Source organism: Mus caroli, unplaced genomic scaffold (genome assembly GCF_978045245.1).
Source record: "Mus caroli unplaced genomic scaffold, Mus_caroli_1 scaffold_13, whole genome shotgun sequence".
Classification (NCBI taxonomy): domain Eukaryota; kingdom Metazoa; phylum Chordata; class Mammalia; order Rodentia; family Muridae; genus Mus; species Mus caroli.
Genome location: NW_028227268.1, coordinates 15524987 through 15545112, shown reverse-complemented (window position 1 = coordinate 15545112; position 20126 = coordinate 15524987). Strand labels below are relative to the sequence as shown.

The 20126-nt window shown below is 48.6% G+C and overlaps 1 protein-coding gene across 5 annotated transcripts in view; it reads right to left on the bottom strand.

The window, feature by feature from the left end:
- The window catches only part of Tex2 (testis expressed 2), a 109578-nt gene extending 90551 nt beyond the window's left edge, over positions 1-19027 (bottom strand). For 3 of the 5 annotated variants that reach the window (XM_029483456.2, XM_085829473.1, XM_021176084.3), the window contains exon 1: positions 18453-18577. The gene's annotated coding sequence lies outside the window, so the exon portion shown is untranslated. Of the gene's footprint in view, positions 1-10025; positions 10230-18452; positions 18578-18809 lie in introns of those variants that run through there. The other 2 variants (XM_085829472.1, XM_021176086.3) reach the window with 2 other exon arrangements.
- Positions 19028-20126: the final 1099 nt, after the last annotated feature.

The following is a 20126-nucleotide window of genomic DNA, read 5'->3' as shown; positions in this document are numbered from 1 at the left end:
TAAGCCGACTGGATGAGAGGGAAGGCATCAAACCAAGGAAAGCCTGCTGAAGGCTTAGAGTGCAGCAGGAAGTCATCCACACCTGCACAATTAAGGCCCAAGCCCTGACTCCTCTGTATTTAAAATCCACAGCCCTGACTCTTCATTAATTATGGATGAATCTCACGGTAGGTTTTCTGTAATTACCCACAGCTTGCATTACCAGCGCATGAGACGGCTCCATCAATAAAGAGATCCAGTTTCTTAACTGATGCCTCCCAGATATGATGCCCACCTTTGTGTGCAGGCATGTACCTCCACAAGGCTAAGGACCCCTCAGAAGTAAGAAAAGAACATTTTCTCCCTTTAAGAGCCAGGTTTCACCCCTTCAGGGCACTGGGGGGAAAATGTAAGTGGCAAAAGCAGATGATCTGGGGATGAAGGAGGGGAGTTTGGATGACAGGGGTTTGCTGCAACACTGTCATCTCCTCTCAGGGTTAGCACATATCGTGATGCCCCTAGAAGAATGGTCTTTCTGACAGCAACAGTTTCTGTCTTTACTGTCTCACTGCCTCTGGCAACACCGGAAGGGCGGAGAGTAAGGTGAGAGCACACGTTCAGGAGCAGAGCTCACCATCAGACTGCACAGCTGTACAAGGAGGAGTCCTAGGCCAGCTGGGGGCTGCCACGGCGGGCAGCAAGACTGGGAGCAGGAAAGGACGAGCTGAGTGAGGCCCCAAGGAGGAGCAGGAGCCACTGGCCAGAGGCACACCACTGGGAGGAAGCATCAGGCTTCCAGGGCCTTCCTGACTCAGGCAAGAATGACTACCCCTACCAGAAAAGCAAGTGCACAGTGTGGTTTAGAAAGAAGAAGAAAGATAGAGGAAGAGGAGAAAGAATGAGAGAGGACCCCGAGAAACATGGAGAGAAGCTTTGTGAGAGGGACAACCAGGCACTTGTCAAAAGGAAAGAGACTAAGGAAACCGGAGGGGGAAAATACCTGTAATCCTGAGGAGCTGGGGCGCAGCCAGGAAAGAGACATTCTGGTGTGAGAGGCCTTCCTGGGATGAAGCTTGGGACAGGTGTCCCTAGTGTCCCCTGCTGGGAGCTGGTTACTCCAGTCTCACTTTAGAGCTGAGAACATGAGATCTCATAGCTGGTGTTGCTCAAGTGAGAGCCATATGAAAACTTAAATATTAAAGGCACTCCCCAAATGTGTGTGTGCACACACAATAATCTACTCCAGACTTCCCTTCTCCTCCTTTGAGGTTAAAAATACCTAGGTGTGCCGGGTGGTGGTGGCGCAGGCCTTTAATCCCAGCACTTGGGAGGCAGAGGCAGGTGGATTTCTTTTTTTTTTTTTTTCTTTTCTTTTTTTCTTTTTTTAGATTTATTTATTTATTATATGTAAGTACACTGTCACTGTCTTCAGACACCCCAGAAGAGAGAGTCAGATCTCATTAAGGATGGTTGTGAACCACCATGTGGTTTCTGGGATTTGAACTCAGAACCTTTGGAAAAGCAGTCAGCGCTCTTAAAACCACTGAGCCATCTCGCCAGCCCATGGTAGGTGGATTTCTGAGTTCGAGGCCAGCCTGGTCTACAAAGTGAGTTCCAGGACAGCCAGGGTTAAACAGAGAAACCCTGTCTCAAAACAAAACAAAACAAAACAAAACCTAGGTGCCTAGCTAGTACAGCAGGCCTTTAATCTTGGCACTCGGGAGGCAGAGGCAGATGAATCTGTCAGTTAAAGGCCAGCCTAGTCTACACAGTGAATTCCAGGACAGCCAGGGCTATATATGCCCATCCCAGCCAACCCCCCAAAAAACCACTCGATGTAAAGAATTTATTACATGTTTTTTTGTTGCTGTTGTTTGTTCATTTGTTTGAGACAGAGTCTCACTGTGTAGCCCAGTTGGGCTCATGTAGACCAGGCTGGCCTTCAACCCGCTTCCCTCTCAAGTCATTATATACTTTGACTAACATAGGTAAGTAAAACTTTGATGGCGTCCTTTCAGGTAGTGGTTTTGTAGTCCTAGAAATTTGGCCAAGACACAAAGGTGCTGGGTGAAGCCCCCACCCCCACCCCCACCCCCCAGAAGAGGTCACCCCACTGTTTTACCAAGTCAGACAGGAAAACAGCTCGTTACTTACTAGACATAAAAGTAAAAAAATATTGAAAAACAAATTGAAAATCTGAAACACATGGAAGTATTTTCTTAAATTTAAGAAGAGAAAGAGAAAATGGAGGGAAACTGCCATACTGACTTAAAGCTATAATTAAGAACCTATCGGGCTCAGTGCTCTCCCAGTACTGAAAGACTTGCCCTCAGGTTCTTCTAAGGCTTTAACTAAACCTCAGCCCCTGGAAGGCAGAGGCAGGGGAATCCTGAGTTCAAGGTCTTCCCACGATCCACGACTGCAGAAGTTCTTAGAAGGCTAGAGCTGCCGGGGAGGCCAGGCCATCAAGGTACTGCACTGAGAAAGCCCAAGGCGACTCCTATGACATTCTGGCCCTGCCCAGGCAGTCCCTCAGCATAGCCACGGTCTGTGTGAGCTGTCACTCTGTCAGTCCTCCTGGGACTGCTGGATAAATGGCCCACCTAACTCAAGGCCAGGATAATCTGTTCTAAGCCCTTTAACAAGCTCAAAGAATCCGCCTGAAGTCACACCAGTAGCTACATATTAAATAATGTTCCTTTTCTTTCCTTCCTTCCTTCTTCCTTTTTTATTTTTTGGAATACAGGGATTCACTATGTAGCCTAGACTGGTGACTGGCCTCAAGCCCACAGCAACCCCCTGACTCAGTCTCTCTAATGCCGAGATTACAGTCATAAACCATCAAGTCTAGAGCCAGTTTCTGGTTCCTTGCAAGTCTGTAATGATGCTTCTGTCCCTCTTTGGAAGAGGCACTGACACTACCCTGAAAGACAAGAGTAAAGGCCTGGCCTCGGGCACCTGTTACCTGGCTGCAAGAAATGGAACCTTCTGGTTCCTTCTTTAAATACCAACTTAAGCACTCGTATAATGAGCTCCTAAAGCTGGAACATGACACTAAAGACACATGGTCTCTCCTTAGCTTGCCACAAAAACACCATCTCACCCAGTGCTACCCGATCCGCACGGTGCCTGCTGTGTTCACTCATCAGTGGAGTGCCAGGCTGGAGCACCACACTATAGCACCGTGGGAGGAAGCCCATGGTGAGAGGCTGCAAGCCCAGAAGCGGAAGCTGCAGCCAATGTCAACTGCAGATACCATGTGCTTATCAGCTAGGTTCAGAAATAGTTAAAACTGCAGTTTCTCCAGTACTCCATCTAAGACATAGATAGAAAAAGAAAAAGTTCAGAAATGTGTTTTCAAGAGTAACACTTGGGCCGGGCAGTTGTGGCAGCCGCCTTTAAACCCAGCACTTCGGAGGCAGAGGTAGGCAGATTTCTGAGTTCAAGGCCAGCCTGGTCTACAAAGTGAGTTCCAGGACAGCCAGGGCTACACAGAGAAACCCTGTCTTGAAAAACTTAAAAAGACAAAACAAACAAACAAACAAAACGGGTAACACTTGGGCTGTCGATGGCTCAGCAGGTAAGACCACTGACTGCTCTTCCGAAGGTCCTGAGTTCAAATCTCAGCAACCACATGGTGGCTCACAACCACCCGTAATGAGATCTGACATCTTGTTCTGGTGTGTCTGAAGTCAGCTACAGTGCACTTATGTATAATAATAAATAAATCTTTTTAAAAAGGGTGGGGGAGCTGGAGAGATGACTTAGCAGTTAAAAGCACTGACTGCTCTTCCAGAGGTCCTGAGTTCAAATCCCAGCAACCACATGGTGGCTCACACCATCTGTAATGAAATCGGATGCCCTCTTCTGGTGTGTTTGAAGACTGCTACAGTGTACTTACATATAATAAATAAATAACTCTTAAAAAAAAAAAAAAAGAGTAACATCCCAGCATCATAAACTCCCTCCGGCAGTCCTTTGGAGGGGCTTCTTAGTCATCACCCCAGAAAATTCTCAGCACTGTACTTACAATGCTTGCTGCCAAAACACCTCTGCTGCCTAACACAGGAGCTGTGTGATGTCTTTTTCCTCTCTGAGATTTTTGGGACCACAAATCAGATCTCCTGAAATAAAATTCACTTCAGGCTATTAAGTCTCCTAGGAACGCGCTCTCCATCAGTCAAGCCTTGAGACAAAAGCCAAGCTGATCAAATGAGTTTGGTCTCTGGCTCAGAGCATGATCAATAGTCATTTCTGCTGGGAGTTTTAGTCTTTAAAAAAAAAAAGTGATGTTCCTGCTTTACCATTAACCTTCCCGTCAGGACCGAATACCACCACCCCATCCCTGCAGGCTTCGGCCTACCCTGGGAAATTAAACCAAAGCAACTCCTCTCCCCTGGGCTCTCCACTGCCCTGACTTGTTTTCCACCTCAGTGTCACCTCTGACCCGCACTGGAGCAGCAACTCAACTCCCCCTGAGGACAGCACCTCCAGGTTCACACTGCAGCTGCTGGAGTTTCTGAGCTCTGGACAGCATGAGGCAGATGGAAGCCCAGAGGACGAGTCAAAATGACCATGATGGGTGGGTCCTGACCAACGGCTCCCGTGTCTGCCTGGTGCATGCCAATGGATGCAGAGGAATGGGCCGCTGGGTGCTCTGAGGCGCACAGTGGTACAGTGCTCATATGTACCAGGCCCTGCATTCAATGCCTAGTAGCTCCCTCCCCCTAAGGGAGTCACTGTTGTGGAATGATAGCCAAGAAGTCACCTCAAGCAAGCATCTGGACACTGGGGACACCACAGAGGCTCCTGGCTCCAGAAGCCTCCGCCACTTTTATTCTAAGGAAACAATAACTGGGACAAGGAAACACTCAGCTGATGACTTTGGGGGTGTAGCTGGCCGGCATGAACATTGTTCACTCCTGGGACACCTCAGCTGACCCTCTGGATGTCTTTTACCTCAGCCATTGTCAAGTGGCTTTTTCCTACTTAGTACCATTAAGTGCAACACGAATGCAGGAGCACATACATTTCCGGCTTTTTCTATTTGGTGCCATTAAGCACAGCGTCACTCTCTTTCTCTGTCATTCCCTCCTCCCTCCTTCCTTCCCTTCCTGCTCTCCACAGGAGTTCCCACACATCTACCTTACACAAATATCAGCATGCTTATTAAACAGAGGGCCTGTTTTAAAATCTGCCTGTTGCTGCTTAGGTCAGGCAGACGGAGTCTCACTAGGATATCACCTGCTCTTCTGCGCTTTCCATTGCATTCAAGTGTTTTCTATCTGTTTCCATCATCAGACCCTACAGAGTGAATCCCCTGAATCCCCGCAAAGCGGGTTTTCCTTGAGGGCCATGCGACCCCTCCTTCTTGGCTCTGCCTCCAGTGCTACCTCCCAATCCCTGTCCTTTGTGCTGAAGGGTTTCCAGTGCATAGCATCCTTGCTCCAGGAGCTGCTCAACCTCAGACATAAGTCTGTAGACACTTGAGCCGTTCTCTTGGTGCCATCTTCCACTTAAAAGTTCCTTCCTGGGGCTGGTGAGATGGCTCAGTGGGTAAGAGCACCCGACTGCTCTTCCAAAGGTCCAGAGTTCAAACCCCAGCAACCACATGGTGGCTAACAACCATCCGTAATGAGATCTGGCGCCCTCTTCTGGAGTGTCTGAAGACAGCTACAGTGTACTTACATATAATAAATAAATAAATCTTAAAAAAAAAAAAAGTTCCTTCCTGGTCACCACTGCCATGTCAGGACACACACCAAGTCCCACAGGCCCCCTTTTTGTCTGTGTCTATACTTTTCCCCAATACTCTTCTGTGTCCTTAAAATCTACAACTGGAGGCCATCTTAACCAGACTTGCAAGTCTCCTAGAAAACACAGGTTGTGGTCTTTGTGATACCACCTATCCTCTTGGGCCAGGAGATAGAGCTCAGAGGTACCACTGCTTAGCATCCACAAGCCCTGGGTCAAGCCCCTTGTTCTGGTTTCATTTCTATTGCCTTGATAAAATACCCTGACCAAAGCAACATGGGAAGAGAACTTGGCTTGCAATTTCACATCACAATCCATCACTGAGCAGTCAAGGCAAGAACCTGAAGCCGGGCGTGGTGGCGCATGCCTTTAATCCCAGCACTCGGGAGGCAGAGGCAGGCGGATTTCTGAGTTCGAGGCCAGCCTGGTCTTCAAAGTGAGTTCCAGGACAGCCAGGGCTATTACAGAGAAACCCTGTCTCAAAAAAAAACCAAAAAAAAAAAAAAGAACCTGATATCAGGTCTGCTTCCTGTTCCACACAGCATTACCTCTAACTACAGAATTCAATGCCCAGCCACAGGGGAGCAGGAACCATGCAGGATGCTGCTTGCTGGCCAGCAGGCAGCCATATACTCAACTGGCTCTCAAACAGCGCAAGATCACCTGCCTGGGTAGTACAGCTGCCCACCGTGGGCTGGGCCCTTCCTATGTCAGTTAACAACCAGGACAGCTGCAGCTCCCCACAGACATGCCACAGAACAGTCTCATCTAGACAATTCTCGACCTGACATTCTCTTCCCAGATATTTCTAGCTCACGTCAAGTTGACAAAGCGAATTAAACACTCAGTTACTCTCCCAACCCCGACACAAGGGGACCAGCTCTTGTCTGGTACCTGAGGCCCTGATCTAGAGAGCCCCTCTCTTCCATACAGGTATCATCTAGAAACCATCAGTGATAAGTCATGCCAACTTCCTCTCTTAGATCATAACGCTGTAGATGGCATTGACCCACCATCTTCACCCCGCCCACTTCAATCTCCTACTCAAACCTTCAAAGTCTGGGAAAGATCAAAGTTTCCTCTGTCTCCCTGGTACGTGGCAGTGGGTCCGTGGGCACTGGCTACTAGGCACTCCCCAGTTCACCTGGAAGAGGGTCTGAGGAAGAATGCAAGTCTGCCAAGATGCACGCCAGGTCAATATTCAGCTACACCTACTCTCTTCTCTCAGAAAGCCTCCTGCCCCAGCATGCAACCCTCCTATAACGCCCTGGAGCCCTCTTCAGTGCCCACCTGGCACAATGTTTTAGCAGTTCCAGTGGCTACAAGCAGGTATATCTTAAACAGGTTATCCCCCTCCAGCAACGCAAGAGAGGAGGAGGAGGAGAGAGATAAACATGAGCGGCCAAGCCTCTCTGTGGCGGGGATCCTGCATCCTGACCACAGGTCACGCAGGCGAGTCACACACCGAGAGGCTGACTGCAGGCACACTGAACAGGGAGAGACGCCGCCTGAGGCTAGGAACCGGACACCTGCTCGGACAAGGGTCCACCTCAAATCCATTCCTTGTAATGCGGCTGACCGATGTCTCTCAAGTCTGCGACAGAGGAACAGATAGAGCTTCCTCTAAACCTACCCTGAAGCTCTCCACATGGATTACTTCTGACTCTCCCTGCCTCTCCATCTCCTGTTCTCTGCCCTGATATTATTCAGGCTCTTCAATAAGCCCAAGTGTTAGAGAGCATTCCTCATGCTCGGCTTTCCCATGCTTGCTGGTGGTGTGTTCTCTCAGCCAGTCCCTCATCAGCCGCGAGAGGCCCTCAGCAGAGGCTGCTGGATCCTAGGCACATAGGAAGAGAAGCATCAACACAGTCTCTACCCTCCGGGGAAGGAGGGAAAAGCAGCTGCTTATTAAAGAATCTAGAATAACAACCTGTGACAAGCACTAGGAAAAGGGTAAGAACAGAAAGAGGGATGTGGGCGGGTGTTAGGTTCCCTGAGGACACCTCAGTTCCTGACCGTCCAGGGCTGGAAAAATGGCAGCACACCTAAGTAATCCTCGAGGGCTGGCCCGGCTGACAAAAGAGGGCAGAGGGCTGAACCCAGGGCTACACAATGGATCTTACCAAGTCTTTCAGGGGCTCCACACAGACATCACATGATCCTGTCAGGATTTTTACCACTTTTTTTTTTGGGGGGGGGGGCAGAGGAGGCTTTTCAAGACAGGGTTTCTCTGTGTAACCTTGACTGTTCTGGAACTTGCTCTATAGACCAGGCTGGCCTCAAAAATCACAGAGATCTGCCTGCCTCTGCCTCCTGAGTACTGAGACTAAAAGGGTGTGCCCTCACCCAGCAGGATTTTTTTTTATATTTGTATCTATTTAATTAATAATAGGATTTATTACATTGTATCTATTTATTGTGTGAAGGTGGTCAGAGGACAACTTAGGAGAATTGGCTCCTTCCACCACGTCTGAGACTCAGGGATCAAAGTCAGGTCATCAGACTTGGTTACCTACTGAGCTATCCCAGGGGCCTAAGTGGTCTTTTAAAAGAGACTATGCTGTTTTAGTAAGCAGACCGGAAAGGAAGAGAGAGCAGGAGAGGGAGGGAGGCAGTTGGTGCAGAGCCCAAGAGAAGCCATCAACAGCACACGGCAAGGGAGTGGCAAAGCAAGAGCAGAGAGGAGAGCCCAGCTTGTCTCCATGAGCAGAAATGCCAACGGCCCCCAGCAGAAAGCCACTGCACAAACCCTGTGGCTATTAGTACACACCCTTGGCACCTGCTTTTCAGAATTTTACATAAATTTAAGGCCAGTCTCCCAGTCATGTTTATCAACCAACCACCTTACTATGCCCTGGGGATAAAGAATTACCCCAGCCGCCCTGCGCCCTCACAACCCCTCACCTGCTAGCCCCTGGGTGTTGCCTTGGAACAGCCTCTAACTCCTTACAGTAGTGTACCCAGGTCCCAGGGCTGGGGTCATCCCGCCTTCCCTAGCCTCTCTACCTCTCAGTGCACAGTGAACAAGCAGTGCAGGGGTTTAGGGAACCTAGGTTCCCAAGGCCCTAGGTTCAGGAGACGACACAGCATCCAATCCAATTGTTCTGAGTCTCTGAGGCCAGCACTAGACCCGGGGGGTTGTCCCTTCCACACAGACTCCTTTACTATCAAAGAACTGAGCTTGGGAAACACACCAAATGCGTACGCTTATATTTGCTGCTCCAATTAGCTGTGCTGGAAGCTAGAGAGATGGTTCAGTCATTAAAGGCTGGGTTCCAAGCAAAATAAAAATGAGTTGAGCTGGGTTCTAACTGGTGGCTCCTGGTTTGGGTTTTTCTGTGGTATTGAGGATTAAACTCCCACCCCTACACATACTGGACAAGAGCTTGACCTCTGAGCCACATTTCCTGCTGAGACTGGACCTTACCCTGGCTAATATGACCACGTAGAACGATCTCAACTAAAAGTACTTGAACTTTCATAAACTGAAGCTTCATTTTCTCAGTGGCGGCATCGCCTTCCAAATGGAGGAGGTGACCATTAGCGAGCCCAGTCCCAGAGTACTTACAGCTTTCCGGGAAGATCTGTTGGACAGTGGCCCACAGGGGCACCACTATAGAGTTATTTCCATAACCAATTTTAATTGTCCCTTTAAAAAAAAAAAAAAAAAAAGAAAGTCCCAGGGCTGGTGAGATGGCTCAGTGGTTAAGAGCACTGACTGCTCTTCCAAAGGTCCTGAGCTCAAATCCCAGCAACCACATGGTGGCTCACAACCATCTGTAATAAGATCTGACGCCCTCTTCTGATGTGTCTGAAGACAGCTACAATGTACTTACATATAATAAATAAATCTTTTTTTTTTTAAGTTCCTCTGCCCCTGCCTGCGGAATGCTGGGATTACATGCATGCAGCCCACCCCCATCCACTCTCTGTGCTGTGATTATGACCCATCTACTCTCTCTTTATTTTTAAGGTCTCATTTATTTATGTTTTATACGTATGAGTGTTTTGCTTGCATGCATGTGCACCATGTGCATGCCTGCTACTGCCAGATGCTAGAAGATGATTTCGGGTCCTGTGGAAGTGGAGTTACAAGCAGTTGTGAGCAATCATGGGGTGCCGAGAACCCAACCCAGGCCCTCAGCAACAGCAGCTGCCCCTAACCACTGAGCCACCTCTCTAGCCCTTTATATCTCATTACAGCAAGACTATAAAGATTTCCAACAAGTTCCCGTTTTGGATTAGGGCTTTCAACACCAAGCGTATAGGACATTTCTTCTCTTTGATCATACCTAGCATGGAGGGGATCTTTGGAAAATCCACTTATACGTTCCAGCACGAAGCTATCTGAGAAAGAGTTGAGCAAAATTCAGCAAGCGTGAGAGGCAGCGCATGGCTCCGGTCCCAACACCTGGGAGATGAGGCAGGAGGATGGGGTGCTCATGCCTTGTCCAGATATAGAAAGAACTCAGGGGCAGCCCGTGATGCTTAAGATCCTGTTTCAAAAGGAGAAAAAAATGTCGCTAATTTGTGAAACCCATGATAAATACACGGGTTCTATCATAGTATCTTTTGCATAGTTTATTTGCTTCCTTCTAAGCTAAAAGACTTTAAAAACCAATTCACTGATATACATAGTGGCCATAATTAACACTTTTTTTTAATAGTGTTCTTTTTTTTTTTAAAAAGATTTATTTATTATATCTAAGTACACTGTAGCTGTCTTCAGATGCACCAGAAGAGGGCGTCAGATCTCATTATGGATGGTTGTGAGCCACCATATGGTTGCTGGGATTTGAACTCAGGACCTTCAGAAGAGCAGTCGGTGCTCTTAACCACTGAGCCATCTCTCCAGCCCCATAATTAACACTTTTTAGGAAACCATAAACTATGGTTAGGTTTGCATCATTTTATTACTGACCATACTAAATAAAGAACCAAAGCAGTGGACTTTATGATCCCAGAGTACAGCTATTCCTATGGATGCCAAAATACCACAGCAAGTTGGGCCGTGGTGGCACATGCCTTTCACGACAGCACTTAGGAGGCAGAGGCAGGCTAATCTCCTGGTTAGAAGCCAGCTTGGTCTAAACAGTGATATTTCAGGACAGCCAGGGCTACACAGAGAAACTTTGTCTCAGAAAAAACAAAAACAAAAACAAAAAACCCAAAACCCCCAAACCTGTTAGAGACAGGGGTCAGTAAAATACTGCACATAGCGTTATCTGATCACCTAACAATAAAGCCACTGATTTGATGCCTCCAAAGGAAGAGTAAACAAACAAACACACAAACAGACATCTTCCCACATCCAAATACTAGAGCAGACATAGGCCAGAAGGCTCAGCAGGCAACAGTGCTTGCTTGTCCAATCTCCAGTGAGATTGAACACATACCGTGGGAAAGGAGAACCAATTCCCAACAGATGTCTTCTGACCTGACAGGTGAGCTTTGGGACACATGCAGTGCAAGGTGCACACACGCAGTGCAAATTAATAAATGTAGTTCAATTTTTTTAATCAAACAATAGCAACCCAGCTTCCAGTCCTGCCGGCTGCACTGAGTGCTGGGCCTCCTGCAGGCAGGGCCAGCTCTCCTCCAGAGCAGGTGCACTGCAGGCCACAGAGCTGCCTAAGGAAGCTGGGAAGATCCGCAGAACAGCCATCCACTTCTTACCTGCGCCCCAGCTGGGTCAGGTTTCCCACTGCCTAGTCAGCAAGCCTGGATTCTCTTTCTGTTCACACCAGGAACAGCCTCAGGGTTTACTCAATCCTCAGAGTGCAGGAGCCCCACCCTCGAGGTTAAGAAACTTCCCAAGGCCTCCCAAGCACTACCTGGCTCCAGAGGGCCCCTGTCCTGTGTCCCAAGCCAGGTACATATGCAGGCTCACTGTCTGTCTATATGTCTCTACCCCACAGTCACTGCCCACCTGCCTGTCACTCTCTCTCCTGCGATTCTCTTCTCTTCCCTAGCTGCCCGTTCACTCCTTTGGAGAGATTTCCCATCCTCTACCGTTTTGTATGTACAGTCCGTACAGTGCATCTGTTGGCTTGTCTACTGTCTAGACCACACACAGTGCCGTGAGCAGGTGGGGACCACATCTGTTTTACTCCTCATCAGATTCCAACAACAGTGCTTGAGACCAGGGAAAATTCAAGTGCGTGGTGGCTGACAACCACTGTTCACTCGGTCCTTTCAATAGGATATTTCTTAAATTCTCTATTTTAAACCCAAAATAATAAGGAGTAACAGTTTTAGGAATGCTGCTTTAAAGACAGCACTGGGTGTAAGAAAGAAAAGAGTAAAATGTGGATAAGAGAGTAATCCAGCTTAGGCAAGCTTTAAACAGCAAAGGAGAACCAACGCTCTTATAAAATACATATTCTGATCCTGAATGTCTGCTTGCGGATACCGACAGCAGGGTTTGATCTGAAATCCTAAGGAAGCTTAGGACTGGAGCCAGCTCCTCGCCCCATGCCTTTCTCCACTGTGAGAATAAGCTGTTGTGGTGCTCACTGTCTCAGTTCAGTCTGCTTAGGAGGAAGCGCTTAGAACCAACGTTCCAGGCAAATCCAACAGACAAAGGTTACTTCAAAGCCCACCTGGGTCTCCAGTCCTGTGAGATTCCAGGAGAGGTCAAGTTCACCTCTCAACAGTCCCATTTATGCCCATTTATGCTCACGGCGACCTGCCAATGGCTTTGTTCACCAAAGGAAAGCCCTTCCTTTCAAGGACTTAACTTCCCTCTAACTCCGGGAGGAGTTATTCTTCAGGCTTAATCAAGCTACCCCAATTCACTCACGGTTGAACTGGTACAGGCTGGAGAGCTGACCTCGGAGCAGAGGACTCTTCCCTTTCAACCTGGGAAAGCTCTCAGAGCTCGTGGCTTGAAAGGGTTCCAGAAGGAGTGACACTCGTGACAATGCCACAGAATCGATGCGGGGGGGGGGGGGGGGGGGGGGCAGCAAAACCCCCTGAGCTCTGACCTCTTCCTGTGATCCTGGCTTCAGTCTTTAACCTCTTTGAACTTCAGCCTTCTCATCTTAAAATAAGAATAAGATGCATTGCAGGGTGTGGTGGTGCACACCCCTGATCCCAGCACTTTGGAGGCAGAGGCAGGAGGAGGGCTGAGTTCAAAGACAACCTTATCTACATAGCAAATTCCAGGACAGCCAGCACTACATAAAGAAACCCTGTCTCAGGACAGAGAGATGGCTCCGAGGTTAAGAGTGCTGGCTGCTCTTCCAGAGGTCCTGAGTTCATTCCCAGCACCCACATGGTGGCTCACAACCATCTGTAATGAGGTCTGGTGCCCTCTTCTAACCTGCAGGCATACATGTAAGCAGAACACTGTATACATAATAAATAAATATTTAAAAAAAGAAAGAGCCGGGCGTTGGTGGCGCACGCCTTTAATCCCAGCACTCGGGAGGCAGAGGCAGGCGGATTTCTGAGTTCAAGGCCAGCCTGGTCTACAAAGTGAGTTCCAGGACAGCCAGGGCTACACAGAGAAACCCTGTCTCAAAAAACCAAAAAAAAAAAAATAAATAAAAAAATAAAAAAAGAAAGAAAGGAAAGAAGGGAACCCTGACTCATCATCCCTACCCACTCCCCAAAAAACAGACAAAACAACAACAACAAAAAACAGAATTTTCTGAAGTTTGAACTAGGTAAAGTTTAGACCCTGGCACACAGCAATTCTGCATAAGAAATAACCAGTCTATTGTTATTGTTATTGTTGTTTTCTACCTTTCTTTTTGAGACCAGGCCTCACTATGGAGCCTTGGCTATGCCAGAATTCACTATGTAGACCAGGCTGGCCTCAAACTCAGATATCTGCCTGGCCTCCGCCTCCCAAGTGCTATTTTCTAATTTTAAAAACACTGTCATTGAATTAAACTCTCAAATGAGGGGCTGGAGAGATGGCTCAGCAGTTAAGAGCTCTTCCAAAGGTCCTGAGTTCAAATTTCAACAACCACATGGCAGCTCACAACCATACATAATGAGATCTGACGCCCTCTTCTGATGTGTCTGAAGACAGCTACAGAGTACTTACATAGAATAAATAAATCTTGAAAGAAAGAACGAAAGAGAGAGAGAGAGAAAGGAAGGAAGGAAGGAAGGAAGGAAGGAAGGAAGGAAGGAAGGAAGGAAGGAAGGTAGGAAGGAAGGAAGGAAGGAAGGAACTCAAATGATAGGACAAGCCTGTAACCCCAGCTTTGTTTTTGTCTAGAAACAAAAACAAAATCAAGGCCGGGCGTGGTGGCGCACGCCTTTAATCCCAGCACTCGGGAGGCAGAGGCAGGCGGATTTCTGAGTTCGAGGCCAGCCTGGTATACAGAGTGAGTTCCAGGACAGCCAGGGCTACACAGAGAAACCCTGTCTCAAAAACCAAAAACAAAAACAAAAACAAAAAAAAAACAAAATCAAGGCCAGACTGGGCCACAATACAACACCTTGTCTCAAAAAAAATAAATAAATAATTTTATAAATAAATAAATAAATTTCCTTTCAACCACTGAGTATCTCAGACCCTTGGGTTCGGAAGCTCAGATACTCTGAGACTATGTTGGGGGTAGAGTCGAGGGATCAGGCAATATAAAAAAAAAGAGTCCTTGGGATGGAGGGTCAGCGTAGTGGTTAGGAGCACTTGCTCTTGAAAAAGGAGCTGGGTTTGATTCCTAGGACCCACATGGAGGCTTCCCAATTCCTCAGGCATGCGTGTGGTACAGACATACACGCAGGCAACACACTTATACACATAAAATAATAAAATGAATTTTTATAAAAGGAAGTCCTCAATTTGTAAGACTCAGGGTCCGAGCTGTAAATATGTCCCAGGAACCCAGCAATCACAGGTGACAACATCAGGCCTGCCAGGCCTCTAGGTATCAAATCCAGGGCTCTGTTCATCTCATACAGTACCATCAGGCACTGTTAGGCATTTCAACAGGAACAACACACAATCTTGAATATAACCTTAATCACTTTAAAACTCACATATAAGAATATATCAGTATGGGGTTCCATTTTTTTTTAAATCAATCTTTATTTTTAACCAAGGGATTTAAAGGTGACAAAAAAAAAAAACCACCTTAGTGAACAGCCAGGACAACAGGACTGCCCATGGCTCATTAGTTCCTGAAGTTAATGCTTCTTCTCATGGGGACAGCAGTTACCTAAAAGACAGTAAGTAGTACTCCAGGCACACAGGATCCCAGTCCACGGATAATCACCAGGGCTCTGAGTGCCAAAGCTTCCTGGATGCTTGAGGCACCTACAGCCAACTGTTCACTCTGCCGTGTGACAGCATCAAGTGGTACGGGGCTCACTGTATGCCGAGCTGGTGAGCACACCAATGACCTCACTTAACCCTCCTCATAACTGCCTATAAATAATCCACTACCACTGTCCATCTAAGCTAAGACCACCAATATTTCACACACCTAAAAACCTCTCATGTGCCACTGTAAGGCTCTGTAAGTCTTGGCTGTCGTTATGAACACTACGGTGATACAGGTTGCACTGTCTTGGTGTTGCGACGCCATGAATACTGTCTCGACAGGTGAAGAGACTGAGGTACACAAAGACAGCAATTTCCCCAAGGTCACCGAGCTGGTGAGCAGACACACTGGTGATGCAGTCCCAGAAAGCTGGAGCACCTCTTTCCCAGACTTCCTAAGGACCCCCGCCCCCCGCCGCCACCCCAAAATTCCACCACATAGAGGCAGGACACCAGATGCTGACTGTTCACAGACACAGCACAGCAGCTCATTAGCTAGAGCCAAGCCTGTCCTGTCATATGGACACTGCCCTAAGTTAACTCTTGTAAACTCCACTTGGCTCCAGGAAAAGCAAAGCCGTACAGTACAATGGGAAAAGCAGGTCTTGGGTTCAAAAAGTCAGAGGTTGAAGGTCCAGCTCTGTGTCCAGTGAGCTTGTCATCCTGGTTAAGTCAGGGAACAATCCTGAGCCCCTTGCCTCCTCCATATCCTACCCTGAGAGGCTGCTGCAGGACCAGTCTGCCCACAAGGGATGGGAATGTGGTGCATGGCAGACCTACGACTTGAAAAACCACCTTTATTCAGCAGTGGCACACAACTTTAATCCCAGCACTTGGGAGGCAGGGGCAGGTAGATCTCTGAGCTGAAGGCCAGCCTGGCCTACAGAGAGAGTTCCAGGACCCTGTGTCAAAAAAAAAAAAAGAAAGGAAAAAAAAAAAAAGAAAAGAAAAGAAACAAAGCAAAGCTCACCTCTTCAGTTCCAGTCAGCTTCTGCTCTGGGAGAGAATCAAAGAATCCAAAACCCCTGTGACCTCAACAACCCCTAAGTGGGACTCTTAGGAGATACTAAAGGTCAAACCGGAGACAGAATTCCTTGAAGGAAAAAAGGAAAAGGATGGAAAGAAAACCTTGAGGGCAGCATTCTGCAATGATCTTCCTAACTTGTGAATTAATGAACTCGTAAGAAAAAGGGAAAGACAAGACGCCTAACATCAAGACACTGGCCAACAAACATAAAGGTGAGTATAATTTTGTATTGAACCTGACACAGAAACTGGCCTTTGAAGATTCAGTTTGCTATCAAAGTAATCTGAGGTAGAACGATTTCTCCCTCTCTGTGTTTACTGAGTAACATTCTGTATATTTCTCTCTTCTTACTTCAAGGGCCTCAGAAAACAAGAGCTTCTGACTTTGATGGGACTCCTCCCTTCTCCCTCCACCCCTACCACAGCCACAAAGCCTAGCAGATTCTAGCACATCACAGACTCTCAATAAAAAGTTATCAAATAAATATTTTTGACTCTGGGCAATGTCTTTGTTCATAACATCCTACAGTTAGTCTATATAAAAGTGTCATCAGGCTGAGGAGGTGGCTCAATTGGTAGCGGGCTTGCCTACCACACATGAAGCCCTGGCTTTGATTCCAACACCACACAAACCTGGTGTGGGGGCGCAGGCCAGAAACCCTAGCACTCAGGAATTGGTGGCAGAAGGATCAGACATTCAATGTCTATCTCAGCTAGGAACAAGGCCAACCTGGGATATGAGAGACCTTTTCTCAAAATACATACATACATACATACATACATACATACATACTACACACATACTACATACACACACAGGGGGTCGGGGGCAGCCTAACCTTTGCTGCTTTTCCTAGAAGCAGTCTAAGAACATAACCTCTAATCACATACAGTGGTGTGTCTAGCATCGGCTACAGCTCTCATTTCTCATCACTCAGCCCAAACTGCCCTTCCTTGCCTGTCCTTTACTACCTGTCAGTGAACTTCATCACCTCCACGTTCTAATCTGAATCTCCTTGCTCATCTCCTTTCCCGAAGACACACGTACAAGGATGTGCAGTCCCCCAGAGCCCTCCTCTATCCCTCTCCAAGCCTTCATGTCCACTCCCTGGGAGCCCAGGGAACAACGATCAGCCACACTCTGGCTTCATCCTCCTAGCCTGAAGACATTTATCTGTTTGAAAGACTCTGAAAAGATACTGAAACCGTTGGGAAAAGCTAACAGAAATGTTTCTCACCGGCCAATACTATATGCTTCCCTGCACATCACCCCCCAACTCAAAACGCAAATCCAGACCCTTCAAACTCCCTTCCCCAAGCGCCAGAGATCACTTGTCCCTCAGTTTCCCTTGTTATTTTCCACGTATAATTCACTTTCTCTTTGGATTTAATCTAGCTCCTGAAAAGACAATTCCTCTCAATTGAGCAATGGTGTCAAGACATTTGGACCTCACACCGGAACAGGACACAACCTGTGTCTTCAGGTTGTCACACTTTTCCTTCAACTCTAAAAAAATATGTCCTCCTCATCTATGAAATCTAATGACAAAGTAAGTACTCCTTAGCTCTAGGGGAAAAAAAAAGAGCGAGGGTGTTTAACAGACTTTGCCCTTAAATTTGATGCCGTGTAACCATAACAACTGATGGTTTAGGTAACCATCAACCCACTGAGGGGCTAAGTTTTCCAAAAATCATTTTTCAGTGGGGGAAAAACTCCCTTGCACCAACTCCCGCGCGTAGAGTCGGCACTCCGGAGTGGCATGTGGTGCAATGGAGCCGGCGGCTCCTGTCCCTGCTTCGGTCCCCTGGTCTCCACCACCGTCATCTCCATGCTCCCAGCGGGGCAGCTAGCGTTAGGCCTCAGCCCAATGTCACTTGTTAACCTTCCGATCTCCCCGGTTTTCGGTGCGCCGCCACCTCCCTTTGAAAGCACACAAGCCACCCCTCGGTCCCCGGTGTCCGCCAGGAGTTGCGGAAAAACAAGCGAGGCGCCGACAGCCACTGACAGATTCGCGCAAAAGTAACCGCGCTCCTCCATTCCCAAGCTTCTCCCACGGTGGCCCAGGGGGCGGAGGACAGCAAGGGCCCCACGCACAGAGGTGACAAGTGTTTTCCTTCAACGAGCGTGTGAATGCTGCTTTCCCGGACCCACACCGAGCCGCGGACGCTAGGCTGGGACCTGACGGCTTGCACCTCCCGCCCCGGGGCGACTCCGCCCTGCCCGGCCCCCAAGCAGGGAAGGTCTCTCCCGGGGCCACCCGTGCCGGCGTCCCGAGCCCTGGCAGTATAGAAGGGGCCGAACCGAGCCCCGCTGCGCCAACGGCTGCGGGAGCTGCCGGTGTCCCGGAGCCGGGCCACCCAGCCAGGGCCTGCTCCGCCCGTCGCCCCACCTGGCCCCGAGCGCGCTCACCCCGGATCCGCTGGCTGCCTCATCCTACTGCGCCGGCGCTCGTACTTGGCGGCCGCCGCGGCTCCTGCTCCAGCTCCAGCTCGGGCTCTGGCTGGGACCGCCGTGCTGCTGCCCGCCCGCCCCCGGGCACCGGCCGTCCCGCCCCGCCGGCGGACCCGCCCCGCGGCCGCGGCCCCCACCGCCCAACCACAGGGCGGAGGGGGCGGGGCCAGCCGCGCACCAGACATGACCAATCCAGCCAGTGCCGCGCGCCCGCGACGGGCCTGGAGGATCGGCCAGCGATCGGTCAGGGCTGTTAAAGGGGCTGCGGCGCTGCGGACTGGAAAGAAGGGGAGGCCGCGAAAGACTGCGGGTTACCTGGCGGAATCCCAGTGGGAGGAGCGAGCGTTGCACTCTCCCAATTGAAACTGAGGCGCTTTCCCCAGCTCTTTGCATTTCTTAATTTCCTCTTCCTGCAATTTAGCAACAAGTGCCTCCAAGCCGTGAGGGAAACTGTCTGGCTAGGCAGATTCTTAGGAACTGAGGTCTTAGGAGGACGTCGGACTTTATCAATCCCTGCTAGTTCCAGAAACTGGTTGTCTGAGCTCCTCCTCCACACCTGACCGTAACAACCAATCGCAAACTGATTAGTAGAATTAGCGCCTTGAATTCGTGTGACGTAAATATATCATATATTATGATCTTGGGTTTTTTTAATACAGGGTCTCCTGTAGACTAGGCTGTTTTCAGACTTGATATGTAGCTGCAGATAGCCTTGAACTGTTAGCCTCCTGCCTCTGCCTCTACCGCTATACGCATACACCACTACACCTGGATAACATAAGTTTACCTTAGAGGGACCGTGTCTGGGGCCCAGATAAAGGAAGGTGACTTTTAAAAATGAGTTCTCGCTTAAAATGAGCTTGGAATGGTGGAGGCTATTTTTACATTCATCAGTTTACAGGGTAAAGGGAGCGGTGGAGGGGGCAGAGGGTAGGCAGGACCCTCATAGCACAGGGGCAGATTGTGAGAGTGACTTTCCTTATCAACTTTGCCTTCTAAATGAGTGGGTCCCAAACTTCAGCATCAGCCCATCCCAGAGGACTTTATAGTGCAGATTCCTAAATCCCACCTAAAGTCTCAACTTTACAAAGACTGAATGGGTCTGGGCCATTTATTTTTCAAAATTCTTTCCCCAGGAGATTCCAGTAGGGAGCGCCCTGGGGGCCATACTCTTTTTTTTTTTTTTTTTTTTTCCTTTCTTTTTTGGTTTTTTCGAGACAGGGTTTCTCTGTGTAGTCCTGGCTGTCCTGGAACTCACTTTGTAGACCAGGCTGTCCTCGAACTCAGAAATCCGCCTGCCTCTGCCTCCCAAGTGCTGGGATTAAAGGCGTGTTCCACCACGCCCGGCTGGGGGCCATACTCTTTCGAGTCTCTCATTGCTGTGAAATTAAAACTCAACCGGTGGAAAATAAAGCTAGATTCATTCCTCTGTACAATCAAAATCCATAATATGTTTGGGAGACTTGCTAGTCAGTAAACCTAGAGACCGAAAAGGAGCTCAGACTGGCTCCCTGCATGTGACACAGCACGAACTGAATGTTGACGGGCTCTAGAAGCAACAGATGACAGCTGGAACTCCTCCAGGAGGAAAGGCAAGGCTGTGACCTAACACATAAGGAAGTCAGTCTTGTT